Here is an 18,709-nt window from a genome sequence, read left to right as displayed (position 1 = left end):
GGTTTGAAAAACATTCCAGATTTCAGCCGAGTTTCTGTAGCTGTGCAGACACAGGAGTCGCTGAAATGTCCGGAGGGACAGCCCCAGCAAGCCTGTGACCTTCTATGACAAACCGGACTATGGCATTTCAGAAGGGATTTAGCCGGGATTGTTAAACATGTGCCAAAAAGAGAACTGCTTCTTGGGTTTTTTCAATCAAGTAGCACTATATTTGGACTGGAAACAGCCTGTGGATGAGCAGGAATAACCATTAGAAGGCAAGCGAAAAATTTCAAGCAGATACTACGGTCAAGGAAGAAACAACGCGAAGGTATCTGGGCAAGTTTCCATACTGACTGAAGCAACACTTTTCCCATGACATCAGACTCAAAACAACCAATATATTATAGTCCATATGTTGATTAAGGAAAGCCCAAGCTGTGCAGAGCCATGCACCAGCCTTCAGAACAGCGGCTGAACAAAAACTGGATCGCTTGCAAGCCATGGGAATTAATCAAACAAATAAAAAGCCTCAGGTTTTCAGGATAAGGCACCTGGGTCAGACTTCTCAGCACAATGAGGTTGTGAATCCTGAGGTAAGACTGAAAGCAAACTGCCTGGATCAAAGCTATGCAGTCTGACTAGATGACAAGGGCAATGAGTAAACAGTGCTTTGAATATGCAGCAGCCAAAAGGCTCAGAAAACTGTAAAGTTGGTTGCAGAAAACGTGCTCAGAGAACCTGGAGTTCTCTACCTACCTGAGGTCATATGGCATTTGCATGAGAAATTTGGACTTTGGAATGGTTCGCAGTCAGAGTTCAGAAGAGCTTTTGGCAGGTTAAGCATGTTCCCAGTAAGATGATGCTGAGGATAAACATGCAAGAGAAATATATAAATGCTGTTTTCACAAGAATAGTGCTGCTTTCTTAGAACTGCCTGTATTTTAAGGAGGGAGGCTAGAATGCAGTCCTGATGGGATGCCAATAGAATCCATCAAGAGCAGTTCGTAAATCACACAGCTCAGCAACTGAAAAGGACATGGTACATTTTCAAATGTGAAACAAGAACAGAACCATGTTCCTCAGGAAAGAGGTACTTGTTTAGCATGTATTGATGCTGTTTACAAAAGGATTGGGAGTTTAACTCTTAGTGTAAAATGGCCTAATAACATAATAATTAGTGCATGCAACTGAATTCACTGAGATATTTTATCAAACCTTGAAATATCTGACCCATTGATACTCTGTAATAAGGAACAGGAGGGCACCTTTGATCTTTCTCATGGAATTTAATAAGTCAAAATTAGAAAAGAGCCCTTTCAAATGAGGACAAATTTGACTAGGAGGATAACTAGGCAAGTTGTTACATTTTAATTGTATTTTAACAAAATTATCTAAGCTCATAGGTTTAATAGTCACAACAAATCAGGTAATAAAATGCTGCATTATTGTAGATTAAAGTGGCAGAACATAGGTTTATAGAAGTATTAAAGGAAAAGAGCATTTCTTTTGTTTGCATAGTACTGAACACATTCACAAATCCAGCAAGAAATGCCTTGCTCCTTAGCCAGACATGCAAAAATGCAATTCACTTAATGATTTTTTTTCTATTTTAAATGATGGATATAGTTAAGAGTTGTTTTCTAGTTCTGTACATCCATTTTTATTCCTTTATACTGTTTCCCAGTGCTCCAATCCAGGAATTACTTTTTTAGTGTCAAACCTCACAGTGAAAGCCTCAGCTAAAAAGCCCATCTATGTAAACAAGTTTGGCAACCACAATTCTTCATCACTCAATTTGGGTCTCAGAAGCCATTTCCTTCAAGATAGATCCTTGTCCACAGGGATCTTTAGACAACAGTAGACTACTAAATTAATCCCAAGTGTTGTCAAGAAAACAGGTACTGAAATGTGCTGCTTCCAAATATCAGCAACCCTCTGGAGACGGCTGCTACAGCAAGCTGTTATCTGTCAGGAAGATCCAAGACCCTCAGCATTAGTGATGAGCTCCCACAGCTCTGTGGGCTTCACTGTACATCTGCCACAGTTACTTTGGAACACACAGTCTTTTAAAAATTGAATTTTCCTGCCAACTGAGGTGTGTTAACATCTGCCTGCTTCTGCTGTGCTGATCATCAGGGCCTAAATCCTAAGGGAGCACTTAACAGCTTTCTTCACAGATCTCTCAGTTCTGCTTTGCAGGAAGCAATGGTGGCATATTGGCCAAATTTGTTGCATGAAAAACACAAGGGTTTTGAAGAGGAAGAATTGCACATCTTTATAAGATTACCTAGATTTTAATTATCTGATTTGGTCTCTAGGTCCAGTCTGAAACCACTGGTGTAGAAATTAAGGACCGGCCATTGTTCCGTACTCACTTGCAAGTTGCTCAGGGTATAATGCACATCAGTGCTTCTTTACAACTCCAAATAAACACAAAAGGTAATAACATTGGGTGTTTAACAGCTTACCTTAGCATATAGCTAACAGCAACTTGGCTTTCACTCATGACATCTATCCTGTAGGTTCATGAAATTCTAGAAGAAAAAAAAAAGTAAACTAGTGAGGCAGCCTTCCCTAATCCTTAGGAAGCCATTCCTGTGAAACTATGGAAAACAAATATGGGCAGTCTGACAATTATCAGCCACAAAAGTTATCTTTTAGCCCTTGCTCTTGATTTTAAATTGCTGTTGTACATTCCCCACAGTGTGAAGAAAGAAGAAGGGAACCCAGCCAGACCCAACTGGGAAGAAACATTCTGAACCTGGTGACAGGCACTTGTGTGCTAGACTGACAGGTCAGTCATGTTCTCAACAGTGCTACAGTTCTGGGCTTTGGTGCTTAATTCCTGATGTATGCATAAGGGATGCAAAGGTAGAAACAGACATGGTGCAGTTTAACTTGCATTTACTGCACTGCAGTGAGTACCCACTCCACAGGAAAAATCTACCTTTCTAGTCTATTGTATGATTACATTATTTGGATCTTGATTAGGGTCTGTATAAAGCACTGATCACTATTACAAACACTTTGAACAAGCCTTCTCTATGTTCTTATTCCAAACTCAGGCAAGTAACCTCTGCTCATTTAACAGTAAATTGTTTCAACCACAGCAAGAACCTTTTCCAGTATTAATCAGCACAGATTACCTCAGCATTTGTTTCACTGGATGCATGTAAAACATCTCTGTGACTTTCTTTTGCTTGCAGTAGTTACCCCATCAGCAATTAAAAACTTTCGGCTCCACAGATCACAGTTTCCATAATCTACGTAGAGATTCTGTGAAACTTACTTCAGTGCAAATGCCAGTATGATTTAATAGAAAAACCAGAGATTTTCACATTTCATCTCCTTGTATATTTTATGCATGACCGCTTTTCAGATAGAATTTATTTTAGCGTAGGAAAAGCAATTGAGTGGCAGTAAAATGTCAGGAAACACTGGGCAAAGAAATGCCCTGCTGGGCTGAAGCAGCTGTCAAACATGTCTTCTCAAAAATCCTGAAAACCATGTTAGCTGCTACATCTCAGTTTTTGTGCACCTCAGCAGTTCTTCATTCTGGCTGGAAGCATAAGCGGCTCACAGCATTCCGAGTTTGGCCGTAGCCACGGCATGCTGGAATTGTAACACTGTATTCTTTGGGGTCTATTCAATGCTAAACTAAGTTTCCAAATGTTTCTTGGCTCGGCAGCCATTAACTGGACCCTGAACTTCCCCTTTGTATCCAGTGGCGGGGGGCTAAACCGGCCATCTGTTTTGACAAATGTTTTCTATTGCCTCTGCATAGCTGACACAAAACAAGCCATATTAGAAGTTTAAATTCTCTTTCTGAACCATCAAGAATTCTCTAAGTCCTCAGAAATCCCATCTGAACACAGCTAATTGTAATTCTGTTTGCAAAAGATTTTAGCTTGTCATGAGCTGCAGGTCTTAATATCTTCCTAGCTCCATATCACTTGTTCTCTGAGTGTCTGCCTACTCTTCATTCCTTTGGAGCAAAAATCTTCACTGAGTGGAAAATCATAGCTGCAGGCATTCTGGGGGGAAAAAAGCCCCAAAATTAAAAAGAAGCATTCCTTCTACTTGTGTCTTCTTCACTTTTCTCCAGCCTGAACAGTCCCAGCTCTTGGCACAACCAGGAGAGTCAAAGGAGCTTGATAAGGGCTGCAAGTTATGATATTAATAAACAAAGAAGGTTTCCAGAAAAAAGTAGTAATGAAAAGCTACAGTTCTTGACTTTTAGTGAGCTTTTCTAGATTCTGTGGAAAATATGTAATAATCAGACACAATTGGTCTTCCATAAATTGTCCTACATTATGTCCTACATAAGATGTGCATTTAAAATATTTCAAATGGAGCTGAATAATTAATTGATGCTACCATTACAAGAGAATAAAGGAAAGATGAAAAAATAAGGATGCCTTGCTAAATGAGCTAAGTTTGAGCAGATGAACCATGTCAGCATGGAAAAATATTCTTATATCATTCATGTCACACATAACAAGACATCCTACCTGTGATTGCTGCCGTGTGCCACAGAGCCACTGTGCACATGAATAAATCAAATGCTATGCAAGACATCCAATTAACTTCAAAATATTTGTTTTCAGATCTGTTTCAGATAGGAAATTTATCCACACAGATGTAGTTGTCACTTTTTACAGACTGGATTGTCACTAACGGATCGTAACTAACAAAAACCAGGAGAGCAATATTGCATATCCTTTTCACATGGAACATCTGGGTTCCTGGTCATACTGTAGGTTCAGCCATTGCATATGTGCCAGGAGTCTGTGTGAAGGGTCCTGAGAGATTCCCAGCCTTCCCCTGGCAACCACCCACCCCACCAGGGCACCACAGAGAGGTTTTGCTCTTTCCAGATGCAGCAGTGGTGTCGGTGCCATCCAGTGGTGTCGGTGCCACCCCAGAAAGCACTAACGGTTTCCAGATGTTGGCTCACAGGGTGCTGACACAACTCTTGCACCATCAGAGTGTCACACAATGATATTATGAGAAGTTTCAGAAGCATGGGAGAATTTTACAGAATTTGGAATCTGTAGTGGCAAGAAGAGCAAAATACAATGCTGTTGTAACAGGGAACTTGTTCAGCATTACTGCCTAGGATCTTGTCCAGATCAGGCTGTGCTGCAGCACCAGAAAGGGAGCAATCTTTGAATTCACTGTGTAATTTCTAGCATTAGTTATCATTCCTGAAATGCTGTGTAATTACTTAAGTAATATCATGAATAAGTATTAGTAGCTAGGTCTGGTAGAAAATGATACATTCATTTTATATAAAATAGTGAAACTGCATTTTCTCTTTCAATGTATTTAAACACATCAATTTCCTTTCTGAAGCAAAAATTTTTTCTATGTTTGTCTTTCCCACTTGTCTTCACTTACAAAACCACATTGAGAGAAGAGAAAAAGAATACAGGAAAATTTTAAAACTGTTCTTATCACTAATTCTTTAGTAATAATCAGATCAAAATATAAAATTTTCTTTAGGAAAAAAAAAGACTGGCAAACATAAAAGTATAATCTAGAATTTGAAAATACAACAACAATAGTATTTAAAGACTTGAGACAGATTTTAAGAGGACTGATTGAAGCTTCTCCTGGCATATGTGAAAAGTTTTAGACCCTGGGAAACCTGCTATTTTCTAGAGATATCATCTCAAATATAAAGAAGAATATAAGGAGTTCTTCACTTATTCCATTTAGAAATTATTCCCTCATCTGAAAGCAGAGACAACAACTCTGTTGGTATGCATGACAATAAAAGCAGCTGCTGATTTGTGGCTGTATTTGTATTTAAAAAGGTGACCATGTAACAGCCAGTAAACAAAAAACATGAGAAGAGGAGGGAAGCTCAGTGATAGTAACTATAAAACATTTAAAGGGCAAAACTAAGAAGAAATATGATTTGATCTGTTTTAGTCCATGTGACATTTTTATATCCACATTTAACTAACAGGTCATTAATATCCACACAAATGTAAGCAAGGGAATTTTGAGCCGAGATGTCTTGTTCAAAGCAATAAAAGCTTTATTCACACTCTGCTTGTACCTCAAACATTTCATAACTTGGCAGCCCTGAACAAGTACTCTGAGAGCCGCCAGTCCAATTGCACAGAACGGAATCAGTCAGCATCTGTTCAAAAAATCCTTGCTCTGCTATGGAAAAAAGCAATTATCATTAAAGTTTTTCCCTCAGAAAAATCTGGCTACACATGAGGGGAAAAATCAGATAGCAAGCTGAGTGCAATAGGGAGTTTTAATTTTCCCTTTTTGCCTTCTAAGTAGAAGAGATTCCTTCTAGTGAAGTCCTTTTGCAGATTATAACTTCCTAAAGAGCCACAAGAGGATTTACTCATCCAAGTTCCCTTAATACAGTCCTGTCCTATCCCCAAACATTCTTAAATGCTGAGATCAGCAGATAGCAAGAACACATGTCAGAAGAGACGTGTTCTTTTTCATTCAGAGGAAGATAACAGGGAACACTTTTTCAAGTTAGCTATTTGCAATTTGTCAGAAAGTCTCAGCTTCCCACTTCAAACAATGGTTTCTGCAGCTGAATTTCTTTGTGCAGACTGTGCTTCATAGAAAACAGAATATAGCAGAAAATAAGGAGGATTAAAATATTACAGCAGTATTTTTACCAGCATAGTATTTTTAATAATTTTTTTCCATTTTCTTGACAAATCAAAGGGGAAAACTTGTTTCTGTGATGACCATATTTTAAAAAGAAAACCAAACAGAATGATGTTTTCCCAACCCTAAATCAATTTGTAAGGAATATTTCTATAAGCTTTGCATTTAGGCATGACTAAAGTTGTGATTCTCACAGTACTCATAAGACTAAAAATGTCAGTGTTCCAAATATATGCAATGATTAAATCTTCAAGAATGGCTTCAGTGACTTTGAGGTCTCCAGCTCTGATTTTCACAGCTTTTTATTCTAAAACCAGCACTATGGAGCTGGTGCTGGAGTGAGTCTCATTTTGAACTGGGCTGAAACTAGTTAAGGTTTCTTTTCTTTTTTTCCCATGCTAAGGGAAGGATCCTACAGTACCTAAATATCATGTCATTTTATGGCCTGTTGGGAGAGTCACAGTGTTTTCAGTGGAAACAACAATTTTAATGCAGCAATTTTTAAAAATTAAAGATTATTCCTGAGGGTCTTTAGCACAATATGCAAATGTCTTTGTTAGTATAAAATACACTGTGTGTACACAGAATTACTGTAATACAGAGTTGGATCACCAACAATTCAAAGAAAAGGATGCACAAAGAAGAAGCTGATAGGAGACACAGGCCTGGTTAGGAAAGCCTGACTGAATCAACAACATGACTAATGGTGTGAATCTCAAAGGAGAACACATTTTTGAGAAGTGCCACTTTAAAGGTGAATGATGAGAGCAGGAAAACTGATGACTTCCTTTGTCAAAAACATCTCTGAATGCCCATGCAAGCAGAGAGCATTTTCAGGATATATGAAAATCAGATTGTTTTCTGGGCTGGCATCAGTCACTGTCCGTGGATCAGGCTGTGGGTTGTGCGTGCCCTTGGTGAGCTCATCTTTCCACAACTCCAAAATATGTTTTGTGATATTGTGGCCGTAGACATCCAGTTCAGCAAATATTATTCAAGGTCAAACACTTTGAAACAATGTGGAGACAGCCACAGCTATCAGAAAAGTCAGGGTTTAATTACAGACTGCTCACATAATTGATATCCACATCAGATTATTTTGGGTCCATGACTTCCCTTAACATTTCTGTAAGGAATGTGCTCTGTTTAACAAACTTAACTCATAATCATTGATTTCAGTTTTGCTTGCAAGCCCTCTTGAAAGTTTGACTGCACTACCACTTGTACATGCATTTTCTCTCTGTTAAATGCTAAATTAAACTGATTTGCTTCAGACAATTCCTGAGGCTAAATTTCTGCAAGGCTCTGGGCTTTCTCTGTGTTAAAAATTAATGGCCTCACCTACTTAAAATCTAAAGTGGCTTTTAGTCACAGGAATGTGCCAATGTTATCACTTAAATAATCTCTTTTCATAGCATTTACCTTCTGGTGTGTAATACGTATGACACATCACCTGTCTTCTAATTTATTAGCCTAAATATAACAAGCTTTCCCATCTTTTCTTATGCTGTCAGATCAGCTGGTAGATTCCATCAAGCTATCTTTAATATTTCATTTTTAAGTTTTTCTACCATTTTCAGTTTCCTGCCAGGTATCTAGAATGAGTTTTGTAGGTAAAGTCTGTGGCAGGACTTTTTGTCTGTGGCACATGGCAGAGTATAAAAAGATCACCAGTCCCAGTCAGGAAGAAACAAGACAGCACTCAGACTTCAGGATCTAACTGAATTCAGAGTAATATCAATAAGTCAAAGGTGAAAATAAAGTCATCTCTTTTCTTTACAGAATTTATCAAGTCTTATCCTGAAAATTGTTGCCCCTCAGTTCTCTTGCTGTTCTTTGAGACATGCTCCTGCAGGAGAATATTTTGTACCAACTGATGAGCTCATGTTGAGAGCAGCCCTCAACAAAATTTCCAGATGGCATATGAATTATAACCTTCTATCATGGACTTAACAAGCCGTGGGCTGCTGGTAGTTGTCACTTCCAGGTTTCAGTGCTGTTTATATGCCACTAATAAAACGTGCTGTTCTTCTTAATAACAAAGCAGAAAATTTTAATTTTTAAGGGATACACTTGGCACCCTATTTTCCTTCTCCCTCCTATTACATTCCTGCTATGACTCTTTCCTGTGCTTTTCAAACATAATCAGCAATAGGTCAAATCTTAATATTTTATTGAGATTTTCTTCATACCCTTTTCAAGCAAAATTCTTTGAGGGAAAAACTACATGCCAAAACCATTCTGCTGTATCTGTTCATTACTGAGAAAAGATTTTTTTCCTTTCATGGTTATTATTGTGAGGCAAATTCAGAGTCCCTTGTGAATAATATGTAAAGAGAATGTGCACAATATGAAAATGCATTTAATGTTTTATTATATTTTAGCTGCCTGTTAGGTATCTCACCCCAGCCAGCAATTTATAATCATGTGCAAGAGGCAGCTTCCTGAATTTTACATAGTTCAGAAATAGCAAAGCAGAAACAACATGGTGAGGGCAATTACTTTTAAATAATATTAGAGCAGAGCTTAGTGGATCAGTGCAGCATCTGCAAAGTTCTGCACATTAAGAACTGCAAAGCCTCCAGACGAGGCTCTGAAGAACATGAGCTACATGAATTCAGCCTGTTAATTGCAAAGCTTTTATTAAATTAGTTGTCAGATAATTGTAAAGCAGACATTGGAGTTGGGTTTTCTAGAGTTGCTCCAGAAAGTTCAGGGTATATAAAATAAACTCTGCTTGAGTGAGCAGAAACAAGGCCCTGGTGTCAGCAGTCTCAGCCCAGGACTCCTGTGCTTCCCCACAGAGTTAATGGGAGCACTCAGCACCTCGGGCTGGCAGGAATGTGCTGCCTCCCATCCTCAGACCTGTCCCTACGGATGAGGAGGGCCCCAAATGTGAGTGTGTGCCAAGAGAGGTGAGGGTGCTGAAAGGCACTCCTGGAAGGTGAGGATGTGCAGATCTCCCATCAGCAGCATTCAGGACAACAGGCCAAGGTCATCCTTCACAACCACAAGGCTGCCTGGCCAGCCCATCTATGGATGGGATCTCCAAGGAAGTCACTTTAACCTCAAGGCCACACGTACAGCTATAAAACATCCACATGACCTGGAGGGAAGGCTCTCTCCCTCAGCCTTAAAGGCATTTCCCAGCACAAAGTGCAGCTGGTTGGGGTTTGTGCTGGGAACAATTTGGGAGTTACAGTTTGAAAAGCCTTCACTTTTTATAGCTATTTGAAAAGTAAATGCAATTGGAACTCACCGCGGAGAGGTCAGCTAACCCAGCAGTGTGGTTTGCACGCTTCCTCTCGACACACATCAAAGGCAAACCCAAACAAAAAGGCTTTTCTTTGCACTTATAATTGGCACTGGGCAGAGGTCTGTTCTCTTCTGCAGGCCCCTGAAAGAAAAGCAACCTGAGAATGCAAGCTGGAGGCAGACAATTCAAAAGAAGCCGTGCACCCCAGCAGCTACACAGATGCCTGGCATGGCAGTGACCCCTCAAACTGATGAGAAAGTAGAGGGGAGAGGCACATTCAGAGCAGGTGACATCAGCACAGCCTGGCAGCTCCAGGAGGGACAGTGACACTTTGTCACCAAAAGCATCCCTCTAACAGCCAGATCTGCTCAAGCCTTGGTCTCCTCACCTACATGTAGGAAAAAAGAAATCCAGGCTCCAGGACAGATTGTACACCATGGACTTGGATCCCTCAGTTCCAAGAGGCTCTTTAGGCTCCAACTTCATATTAAACCTTTTTCTCAGAATGTTAGTCATATTTAAAAGGCAAATACTGCATGAATGCAGATGAGATTCCAACATGCTACAGCCTTCATGCAAAGTTGAAATAAAATCCCAGTAAAGCTAATTTTGAGACTGTCTCCCTCTCAGTTTCTGGGAGTAACTCCTGCTTTGCCTGTAGAAATCTCTTCTCTGACTCCATGCACTAATACAATTGGAACTATATGTATGTTGCATATTAAGATGCATGCACAGTACATTCCTTTAATCACACATAAGCTTCCTGAACTGTACTATTTTTCATCTCTTTTTTGAGTAAATAATACAGAAGAAAAAAAAAAAAAAAAAAAGCTGTGTTCTTCCAGTGTTTTGGAATGTGCATTTTGGGGTAAGAAAGTATTATGTTGGATTTACTGTACTTTGGTACTTCTGTCTCAGTTACTCAGGATCAGACCCAAATTCCCCCAGCCAGGGGGAGGGTGGGAATCCCAGTAACCCGGGGTTACATGGCACAAATGATATTGAATTTACAGTTGGCTATAATCAAACAAATCCTACCATCAGTAAGACAACCAATCACTGAAGGATACTAACCAAATTCTGTATTTTCTGTGAATTAAATCAGCCGTCCTGACTTTGTTTCCATACACTGGCAGATGTTATATGCCTACTGAATTGGTATTATTTGCTTTAAGTTACAGCATTTGGTTCTTAAGGGTATTTTGGAGCAACTGCATTCAGAACAGCACAGTGTAAGTTTTGGAGTATTTTCCATAAGGTTAATGATTTTAGTCAGAATTTAATTCCTACAGGAATGGTGTTACTTCATTTAAGAGGAATATCTCTGCAGCAGCTCTTCTGGCAGAGACAGCTCCTTCAGGAATCTCTTGTTTCCATACATATTGAGTCAGCTTCTCTCAGGGGTCAGTCCTGCAAACTCTTTTTGGGCCTGGGGAAAGCAGTGTTCTCTTTCTTTTGGACAGAAAATTAGATAACTATAACCCATTTCTTGATGTTTTTTGATAATTTAACTCCTTCCTTTTACATACTGATTTTTTCTCACATATTTTTTGCTGTGAACAGGCTGTGAAATATTTTCTGCCTTCAACACACATCACAGGATAAGACTTGTCCTTAGGAGAAGGAATTTTCAGACTTTCACATCCTATTCAAACCCCTCAGATTTTCATGCAAGTAGCTTCAGCAACTACTCTGATAACACCAAACTTCCTGAAAAACATACCAGCCAATAGAGAGAGGTTCCCCAAAAGTCTCATTCATTGACCCTAAAATTATCATTTCTCTCACTCTCTCAGATGTTTGAATCCCTACATAATCCAAATTTCACAGAGCAAAAGTAATCCTGTGCTCAGAGGAAAGCAGAGCTGAAAGGTCAAACAAATCTCAAACTATGCTGCCTCAAGCCTTTCTGCTTCCAAAGGAGTGGCTAATGACTTGTTCTTTGGGAAGACTGGAAAGAGCTCAAATATGAAGGCATGATTAAGAGAAGAAAAATCTTCCACACCAATTACAGCTTCCACTCTTTTGGCCAGAATCCATAACCCAGCTTCCAGGGGCAGCCCAGTGACTTTTCAGCTGCCTTATGCTCCACAGGGTCAAAAGGATAGATGCATGCTATCAGCTTGCTATTTCATAAGCTGGAAAACAGAGAAATTGGATGGGCAGGATGCCTCGGAAATTCTTTTGGAACATAATTGGCACTAAAAGTTTTCCCAGAAGAAAATGATTCAGGTTTCAAATTTTTCTGAGATTGAGGACTGCACACAAGCTATGCTTCTCTCCAGCTCATCATCACTATGTCTCCAATGCCATCACAGCTTCAAAAAACCTTCAAAACACAGGAAATTAGAATTAAGTAACAAATTCCAGTACTTTTTAAAGCACCATGCCCTGCATGCTCTCATTTGGCAGCCTGCAGCTTTCCAGAATTTGTTAGCATGCTCTTCTCTCTGCATTTGTCTGCTGCCTTTTTGGCTGACACAGCCAGAATTGCTCACATCCATCCCAACAGCATCCAAGGAGTTCTCCAAAGTGAGAGCTTGTGCATTTACTGATGGTTGCCCAATGATGAGAGTTTCAGATCCTGACCATGCCCTAAGTGCCAGGTGAGTGAGAAACATGTGAATATGTGGTGAGGGCATGAGAATTTTAGTGAACAAAGATACACAGTGACAAGGCATTTTACTGCAATACTCAGAGCTGCAGGAATAAATGCAGAAATCTGAGAAGGAAACATCAGGATCACTGTTACAATTAGGTGCCATCCATCTTTCAGGTTTTGTCACCAATTCAGTGGATAAAAACCACAGTTCTTATGATTCTCCTTTGTGCTTCTGTAGGTTTTTTGCTTTACCTCCACATTACTTGATCCCAGGAGCAGTTCAAGGGTGAGGCAGGAGGAAGGAGTGCAGAAAGTATTCTAATGGTTCCAGCTGGAAGAACAGCCCCTCTGAGAAAACATCCATGTAGCTGCTGTAATTTGCATTAGATAACATCTTGTTTCACAAAACTCGGTGAAATGATCCCATTTCATTGATGTGATAAAAAGTGATTGGAATCACCCCTGCCTTTTTCTGCATGGATCATGAACAATAAGAAATTGGGCCAGTGTTTGAGGTTTGACAAGCACTTGCTGGTTTTTCCCTCACTGGCTTTATACAGCTGTGATCAGCAGCACGTTAGGGAAGAGTGGAGCCAGTACAGATATTTCCAGTTCACCAGCAGTAATTAGATCTGTGAGCATGAATATAAATCTAAAGACCTGACACTCAAATGGCTGCTTCTGGGCATATTTCTATTTACTGTCTCAAGAGCCTTCTTTAATCTCTTCTAAAACTGTATATCTCACTCAGATTAAACCCTGGGACAAATTCCTTGTCTTTCCACTTCACACCCATGGAAATGATTTAGCTGCATTACACAGCAGTTCCAAGGACATGATCCACAGATATCAGAAATGGCAAGAATTTACCTAAGTAGCAAACACCAGCACAGCCAAGGTCACACACACCTTTAACTTAAGTGGCTGCCTTCACTTTTCCCCTTCAAGCAGACAACCAAATACACAGTTTGCCTTAACAGAATTGAAGACACAAGTGGAATTTCCTTTTGGATTTCCTTATTTCCTCACAAAAGCACTAATACATTATTTCTCAATTACATTCTGTATTTTGGCACAGTTTAACAGAGTGGGAGGACAACAAACTTGGGTCCTATGAGGGAGGAATACAGCAGGCAACGATCAGAACATGGATGTGACTGCAGCCCTTTGCCTTTTTTTTTCAAAGCAGAAGTTTGTCAGAAATAGCTGGGAAATGGATAGTGAGAGGATGAACAGCCTGCAGGAAGACTCATAAGCAGGATAAACAACATAATGGAGTCAATAGCCAGCATGTTCTGCTATTTCTTTATCCATATTAACATTCCAGTATTGATTACCCGTAGCATACAGCACATTTTACAGAGTAGCTCCAGGAGTCCTCACATCACAAACACACCTCTGACATTGTCCTGAATAAAAAGACAGATAAGCAACTATTCCTACAAAACAGCAGCAGTGGACCAAAACAAAGCTGAAGAAAATAAAGCCTTCTAGAATATATTTTAAAATTGTTTTTGAAACAAGGAATGTTAATACATTAATCATAAGTTAAACTTCAAGTAAAAATACCATCAAGGAGTGTTGGAAGCTCTAACATCTAATATTTTAAGTAAAAGGCAAAAGGAAACTTTAAAGTTTAAGTTGGAATACAAATTTGCTTTGTGACTTGGGGCCATGTCTTGTCTCCTTTGTGCCTCTATGAGCCCAGCTGGAAAGTGTAATAATAAATTAAGAAACACAAAAACAAAAAGCAGGCCTGCAATGAGATCCAGATGCTCCATTAAACTGCTGTTCCCCTTAAACACCTTCCAAACCATAGCTAAATAGAAATAAGCCTGACAGCTGGATTTTAGGCATGCCTGTGAAACCATGGAACAGTCTTAATCTGTTTTCCAACAATTAGAAGCTGCCATGCCTCTTCAGGAACTGGAACCACATCAGCTTCTTCTATCCATAACAAGGTAATTAGAACAGAACTACAGGGATGCCACCTCAAGATTAAAGGATCACACACTTCATGATTGTCTGTTTGTACAGTAACTTATTGTGTGGTTTACCTTGGCCAGGCAACGAGCACGCTAAGACTGCTGCGTGTTCCATGAAATTCAATCTTTCCACTGTTACCATGTCTTTTCCTGCCTTTTTAATTCCCTGTCCTTTCTGAACTTTCTATGGGGTTTTCTCATCTTTACCTGTTTAGATCACACCATTTTGGCAAAGGCAGGGTGCTGTTATATACTTACAAAATGGTGACTGGAGTTGAACCTGGGCATACAAGAAATTATGCTCAAGAGTCATTATCTTAAGATGTTTTAGTCAGACCTTTAGCTGAATGTACTTTGGCAGCACAAAAAAATCAGCAGAAAATGGGAGAAAACTGTAAGACTGCCATGTAACTAAAGACTGATACCATCACAGACACAGAAGAAATTAAACTTGCATTAGTGGCTGCAACACCACTGCCTCGTGTCTGTGGTGTTTGGCTTTGCTGCAGCAACTTCTTCCCAGTACTGTTTTTGTAGGAGGCATTTGCAGCACACCCAAACACTAGATTCCTGCAGAACATTTGTCAGTTCTGCTGGCTCAGAATGCCCTGGTAGGATCTGTGAAGAACACGACATGAGGCTCCTTCAGAAGCAGTTTCCTCTCAGATGTTCAAGGACATGCCTGTGAAACCCTGAGCGCTGTTGAAGAAATATTCCACAACTAATGAAAGTGCTCAGTTTAAGTGTGACACCTACAGAAGATTGTCTTCCTGCAAATGGATAAAGGGTTCCCAGAGCGTCCCATAAAATGAGGAATTCCTAATGCTGACCTTACTGCAACTTGGGAGAAGGGCTGCTGAGCTCTGCTGGTGTTCTTGAATGTTATTTTCTTGCCTCAATAGAAAAAAAAAAACCAAACTAGTGAATAACTTTACCCCCTTTCTCTGAAAAAGTTACAACCTCAGCATAGGCCAGAAGCAAATATGTCTCAGAACTCATTCTTAAATTATCATCATCTCTCTTCTAGGTGAGCACAGTGCTCCACATGCTCTTATTTCTTATTGCTGGTAACAGGATACACTGGCTCCAGGAGATTTCAAGCTCAGCATAACTGCACATGATAATTGCCATTTTCTTTAAAACATCCATCACCACTTCAGTAGATTATCAGGCTCACAGCTGAAATAACAGAATGCAGTTGCTTCCCAAAGGACACGGAGAGTGTTAAAACATGACATTGCTAAGTGGCAAATGACAAAAGACAACCAGGGGAATGGAAACTGGCTCACACCACTGGAATGAAAAAACTGCAGCCACTGCCAGCGTGCCGAGATCCTTCAGAGGCCCTGAGGCATGTGTGCCATAGGAATATGGCTTCATCCATGCAATTCCCGGGAGCAGGGGATGGTCCTGCCGCGTCCCCAGGCGCAGCGCCACGGCTCATTGCCACCTGGTGGCTGAGAATGTTCAATACAGCCCACCTCGACTCCTGGGCTTTGCGGCGTTTCAGGAGGGTATTTCTAAGTTTACTCCCTCTTACAGATCAGGGCCTTGCCGTGGTATTGCATGGGAATGCATTAAACACCCACAGCAGCTGGATTTCTGTTTACTAGAAATGTCTAAGATAGCACGTTGCTAAAGTGATTCACTGCTTCCAAAGCAATGTGAAAACAGTGTAAGTTTCCAGCTAGGAATGACGTGCAGCTAAGCACAGCCACCTGAACTGGGACTTGCACTTCAGCAGTTGCCTCATGCTTGCATTTTCTCACTGAAAAATGTTATAGATTGTTCAAAGTAAGGTCACAGGCATTTACTGAGAGACTTTCATCTCTGCTCTGCATATGGCTCACTAACTTTAAATTAAAGTGAAAGAATAAAATTGATGCAGGCAAAAAATGAGCTCCATTTTTATCATAGCCTGAATCTTGACCCTTAGAATACAATACAGTTTTCTTACAGCATCCTAAAAATTACTACATACCCTTTTGCATCTGTATTTCTCAAGCTGGCTTACCCCTAACCCACTCCATCCAAAACTGGGCAGCTGGATTGTTGTGGCCTGACAATTGCCAGTTCAGATGCCAAAAAAATGCCCTTTAAAAGACAAAGCCAGATGTGAATACTAAATTCTGCAAGTGTCCAAGTGAAAATAGTAAAATCATAGGCTTGACCTTGTTCCACCCATTCATTTTGGGCAGAACTTGCCTAGAAAAGTTAATGGGTTTGACCTCAGTTTCAAGGGATGAAGCTATATGATGTGGAGCAGAGCCTTTGATGTCAGTAAAGTTATGCTTGATTCACCCCAGCCTAGCCAAAGTTAGAATCTAGCCTGGGGGTAAAAACATCTTTTAAATTAGCCAGGCTAGTCCTCCCCCGTGCAGGTTTGCAGCTGCACCACCACAGTGGCTGTTCTCCTTTTTCCGTGACTTTGAGTATTTCATTGTTTCCTCCTGATCACAGTGCAGGAGAGATGCTCAGGGTCACAGTTATCATGGGACAGTGAAGGGAGCTTTTCTTACAGATTTTTCATATGATCCCCTTTTCCTGCATTCTCTTCCAAGTGTTTACATCTTCAGCTGAGCAGAACCAGGGAAACCCACTGGGTGGGACAACCTACATTTTCTCCAAGTCTGGAAAGTCAGCGAGTAGCTCTGAAGTAAAAAAATATGAGAGATGAAGATACAGGTTGTATTTACTTTGCTGATCTTGAAAATCTGGATTCTCCTGCCAGCCAGAGGAATTAATGCAAGCCTAACTATTCAGGGAAGGAATAGATTAGTGACAGAAGGGGTGATGAAGTAGGAGTAGAAAAACCCCCTAGATCAAGTGAAAAGAAAGCAAGTTCATTATTGTTTTCGACTGCCAAAATACCTTCCTCTACCTGCCCCTGCTGATAATTTATTAAATTACATCCCACAGTGTTTTTTCTCCCTGTGGAACCACACAGAGCATTTACTTGCCTTTGCCTTGAAGCCCCAGCTCAGTGCAGGAAAGCTGAGTGTGCTGAAAAAGGCTTTCAGGCACACACTGGCAGATGCACAACTGTTGGTCACAGCACTTGGGGCCCAGCTCTGGTCCCAAAGCCTTTTGAAGGCTGCCTGGGAGCTGAACTGAGTGGCTGCACTGAGCACATTTCCCTGGGGCTCAACAGAGAGACACTGGACAGGCTGGGAAACCTCGAGTCAGACACCAAGAATATGACTGCAAAAGGCCATGAGCATCCTGTTCTAATGTCTACATTAGCCTTGCCTGGAGCAGAGGAATGGGACTAAATCACTTCCTGAAATCCCTTCCAATATAAATATTCAGAGATATTACCAACATCTTAAAATTTCACATTTTTTAAAGCATTAGTTAAACACAAATAGCAGAACGGAACCTCTCCAGAAATAAGCTGTGCACTATTAATAAGCATATTGTAATAAAAACTTTAAGTGAGTCTTAAGTGACCATTAAACACATAATAATGCACTTTCCTAGAGACAGCAATGAAATTGAGCACTAAACACCACAGGCAGAACAAAATCATTTAGCAAAGATGCCTTGAAAGTTCATTATTAAAATAGAAACAAAGGACATTTGTTCTCTCTACATGGGGTGCCATACAAAGAGCTCATTCCCACATTTCTGCTAGACACTGGTTTAGCTGAAATTACCTCTGTGTTCAGGAGAGCAGAGGTACATATAAAGCTTCTTAGAAGTTGCAGGAGAGATCTATGCCTAATAGAGAATATTGTAGTATGCTTACATGCTTTGTTTGCAGCTTTTCCAGTTAGCAGAACAAAACACCAGCTAGACAATGAGGAAGTAATACCATAAAGAATATTGTTTTCCGGCCAGGTAGACAAAGTTCCTTTTGTGATACCATAACCTTGATTTGTTTGCTTTATCACTGCTTGTGTGCTCTGCAGCTCTGTGTTATCAGACTTTTCCAATGACTGGTGTGACTTACAGCATTCCTGCTGTAAGCACAGATTCATGGATGAAGCATACTTTCGTTAGTGGAAAAGTCTATCATCAGTTTTCTCAATTTATGTTGCTTTGTTTCATGCCCAACACAGGCCAGTCAGTAAACAACTGCTTCCAAAGATGGGCAGACACCTGAGGGTGGCAATGGACTATACTATTTATCTCAATCAGACAAAACTCATCTGTCTCAGCCAGAAAGGCCAGTATTTCTGTGACAGAGGTTTCAGACATACACCCCATCCCAACCAACCAAAAGTTCCTGCT

General features: G+C 40.3%; 1 protein-coding gene across 1 annotated transcript in view; it reads left to right on the top strand.

Moving 5' to 3' along the window:
- The first annotated feature begins 483 nt into the window (after nt 1–483).
- The window catches only part of PDE5A (phosphodiesterase 5A), a 104,781-nt gene continuing 86,555 nt past the window's right edge, over nt 484–18,709 (top strand). Inside the window, exons 1-2 of the mRNA XM_058803080.1 lie at nt 484–575; nt 2,687–2,776. The gene's annotated coding sequence lies outside the window, so the exon portion shown is untranslated. The remainder of the gene's footprint in view (nt 576–2,686; nt 2,777–18,709) is intronic.

This window comes from Ammospiza caudacuta, chromosome 4 (assembly GCF_027887145.1).
Source record: "Ammospiza caudacuta isolate bAmmCau1 chromosome 4, bAmmCau1.pri, whole genome shotgun sequence".
Classification (NCBI taxonomy): domain Eukaryota; kingdom Metazoa; phylum Chordata; class Aves; order Passeriformes; family Passerellidae; genus Ammospiza; species Ammospiza caudacuta.
This window is presented reverse-complemented; position numbering and strand designations above follow the sequence as displayed.